The 4,070-nt window shown below is 27.9% G+C and overlaps 1 long non-coding RNA gene across 1 annotated transcript; it reads right to left on the bottom strand.

Annotated features, from left to right (window-relative positions):
* Positions 1-2,273: 2,273 nt before the first annotated feature.
* LOC121218355 (uncharacterized) lies at positions 2,274-3,746 on the bottom strand. The gene is made up of 2 exons (XR_005914600.1): positions 3,356-3,746; positions 2,274-2,633 (listed from the first exon to the last, which is right to left on the bottom strand). It is a non-coding gene; the product is annotated as an uncharacterized lncRNA (long non-coding RNA).
* Positions 3,747-4,070: the final 324 nt, after the last annotated feature.

Raw genomic sequence — 4,070 nt, forward strand, 5'->3', positions numbered from 1 at the left:
CAATTCCTCAACTTCCAGCCTTCAATTCTCATAACTTCTGCCCACTGCAGAGCTCTCCTAAGTTCTCCTCTTCTTCAGAACAACCAAAGAAGACAATACAAGTAAGAAGAAATTTGTAGACAGAAATTTGAGGAGGATTTTCTATCGCAAGAATATCCACTTTCACTTATATATAACTCCTATACACGGTCTCCCAATCTCTTTTAGCCAATCACAGGTAATCATTATGTCTCCAACTATGGAACCATCCAGTTCCATCCTAACCAAACTAGAATTGAAACTTAACTATTTACCTAACAATCACAAATTTTTCCCAAAATTCCTAATAGAGTCCGTCAACTTACTATGCATTCAATTAAGTCCCAAAATTCCTTTAAATTAGAGTCTTTAAGGAAATCCGAGTGTGACATTTCAGCTGCTAGCGCACATGGTTCCCGAAATTCGCATGTCTTGGACACATGCCTGTGTGGCTCACATGGTCGTGTAAAACTTTGTTGCCTATGTACAGCTTCCAAATTGCTCCAATGTTCTGATTTTCACTCGTTTTTCACTCCTATTGCTCACAAGTGCTCTATTAAGCTTCAAAACATGAATTTAAAGGATTAAGAGTATAGATTTCACAATTAATGTCACATAATCACCAAAAAATGCAGTAAGAATGAGGCTAAAAAATGATACTTTTGACATTTATCACTCCCATTTTTCGAGCGGTGACCTGACCCATGGACAATTCTAATTATAATAAGAGATATAACATTACATGATATTATAATGTTTAATCATTGATACACATATATAAATTATTAATATAGTAGGAGAGCTAACTTTCAAATGTATGAAAAGTATGAGAACTAAGAGCATATTTCAAATAGTTTAATAATAAACAATAATATATAGTAATATGTAATATACATTGTACTACTTTTATATATAACTATTATTATATTATAGATTATAATAAAAAGGTATAATATTACATGATATTATAATGTTTAATCATTGATGCATATATATAAACTATCAATATATTATATACTATATGATATTATATAACATTATTAATATAGTAGGAGGGCTAACTTTCATATGTCTAAAAAGTAGAAGGACTTAAAACATATTTCAACCAATATAATAAAACATAATAATTAATATATAACGTACTACTATTATATATAACTAATATTATATCATATATTATAATAAAAGACATAGTATTACATGATATTATAATGTCTAATCATTGAGGCATATATATAAAATATTAATATATTATATATTATATGATATGATATAACATCATATAATATAATAGGAGGGCTAACTTTTAAATGTAAGAAAAGTATAGCGACTTGGACGGCATTTTAACAACAACAACAACAATAAATATATTATGTCCTACTTTACTATTATAGTATGTGGTATATTATTATATAATGAAATAATATATTTTATAAGTATTAGTATTTGTATAACATTATTATTTTATAGATTATAATAAAAGGTATAACATCAATAGTTGTGTATAATTTAGTATATTAAAATACATGTTTATAATTATAACTTGCAATGTATAAAGTATTATAAAAATTTAATATTTTAATAAAATATTATTTTTATTAAATTAAATGTTGAATTGAACTTTAACTTTTATAAATTGCATTTGGGTATTAGGTTTATTTTACTTTTTATTTTGGACTTGAGATTTCAACTATAATTAGTTTATTTTGAGTTTGGGTAATAATGAGTGTATTATTTAGGTTTGAGCTTAGTATAATATATATGATTTTTTGAATAAATATTTTAGAATATAAGTATCAGGTTTATAAATTTAATAAGAAAGATTAAAATTTATTTAATTGTAAATATAATATAAGAATGAACAATAAAAGATATTTTCGTTAATTCATATAATATTATCGAATAATAAATTTTACATACAATAAGCACTTTAATTATTTTATATAAAATAACTTTGTTAAATATATATAATTTATGTTTTTTTATAAGATAAATTTGAATTGCGTTGTTATTGTATAAAAATAAAATGAATTTTTAGTGTAAAACCTCAATCCCTAACTGGCAAATTTAGGCATTACACTGAAAGCAAGCTTAAACTTGATTCGTTATTTTTTAGTGGTTTTGACGTATACTCTCTGAACTGGGGTGTTAACCTAAAATTTTGAATGACAAAACAATCAAATCAGTGATGTACCATGTAATATAAAACATAATTTAAAACGAACTTTCGACGGAAGCCTTATAAATGTTGACAATTTTACTCAAAACACAAAAGTAGCTTTTTCATATATAAAAGTTTCTATTTCATCACTAGCACTCAAACATCATCCAAAACAGTTTGGCATATACGTGTAAAGATGGTCTCATAAAATTTTACTCATTTAAACTTAGCATATATCTTTTGGAATAGGTGACAATTCTCATAAAACATAGATAGAGCGAAAGATGTAAATTATTACAAAAGTTGGTTATGAAACAGAACTACATGCCACCTGCCCAAAATGAAAGTTGGTAGTTGTCGTTACGTCCACCGAATTTAATCCCCTACTCAACCAATATTAACTGGTAATATAGAGTAAGTACGGAATCGTCCCTCGAAGAAGCTCGTGTTAAACCTATTTGAAAAGAATTGAAATCAAGTTAATATAAACATATGCGAGAAAGGAAAAATGGGGGGGTCTCTAATAATGCTCTTTGGTAACAAATAAAATGTAGCATAAATTGTAAATGCAGAAAGGTTGTCGAATTAAGAGAAAGAGTGCTCAGTTAGTAACTCCTTAATCCACCTAGCACAAGTCCTTAGCGTGATTTAATTATTTTAATTGTCTAATCTAGCAACAAGGCTAAAGAAAATCACTTACGAAATGAATTCTTATCCCAAATAAATTCGAATTCAAATAGAGAACATTCATACTTGAATACCTACCTTTAATTTTTAATTAAAAGTGCACTAAGTATTTTAGAGATTTCACCTTGTGTTAATTAAAGAAAATCCTCCAGCGGCTTCCAAAATTAAATCCGAAATTGTGTTAATTAGTGGCATGCTAATTTATTATCACTGATTCTAAGTTTAATTAAGAAATTCGATAACTCAATTATACTTAGATGATTATGAGAAAAGTCCTAAATTAGATAGGCGATCAATCTAATTAATTTAGAAAATTTCTTTGAACGATAGAATTAGCAACTCAAGAATGCTAAATCCGAATTTAAACAAAATAAACCTTCAAATTCCTTGTGCTAAGTTTCATAAGTGTCTAACTGAGCTTAATCAATTTAGCCACTCATAGAAATCGAACGAAACAGAAATCAATTGTAAACAACATAAATTACAGACTGAATCTTGGAGAAGAAAATGCCTAAAATTGTCGAGCTTCCCTTCTCTCGATTAGCTGAAATCTTAGACTGCTGTTACGCTGCTTGATCGGTTTTGGCTAGTTCAATTTGAGCTTCTTCTTCGCTTGAATGCTACGCTCCTATTCTGCCGTCTCTTCCTCTATTTTTTTCTTCTTCGTTTTCAACTGCTGGTTACTTCTATTTAAGGAGTAATGATATTAACCTTCAATAATTCAAATAAAATTTGATCTTATCCCCCTTTATCCTAGCTGAAACCGTCGCACAAGAATAGCTCCAGCTCATGTAGAGTTTCATTTCAATTTTACTTCTCAAAGCTGAACATAATCACTTGACTTTAATTAAAGTCGGTCACCACTCCAAGAGGGAAATTAAATAATACCCTTGCTGATTTTGCTGCATATTCGGTCTGCTGTAATTTAATTGGACCAAAATTTCCTTCTTTGTCCAATGCCAATTTAATTTCTTCAAAACCAGCAGCTTTAATCATGCGGATTAACTTCCAAAATTGGGCTTATACGGGCATCAAAATGTTCCTTACCTGCACATGAAATAAAATTAAAATTAAATTGTCGAATTGGGGTACAATTAAATTAATACGACATAGAATGTATTTAATCAATTTAGGCAGAATTATAACTTAATTAACCAAAAATTAATCAACAATTTAATAATTTAATTGAATAAGTTAAGCTCAA

Source organism: Gossypium hirsutum, chromosome D06 (assembly GCF_007990345.1).
Source record: "Gossypium hirsutum isolate 1008001.06 chromosome D06, Gossypium_hirsutum_v2.1, whole genome shotgun sequence".
In the NCBI taxonomy this organism is placed as follows: Eukaryota; Viridiplantae; Streptophyta; class Magnoliopsida; order Malvales; family Malvaceae; genus Gossypium; species Gossypium hirsutum.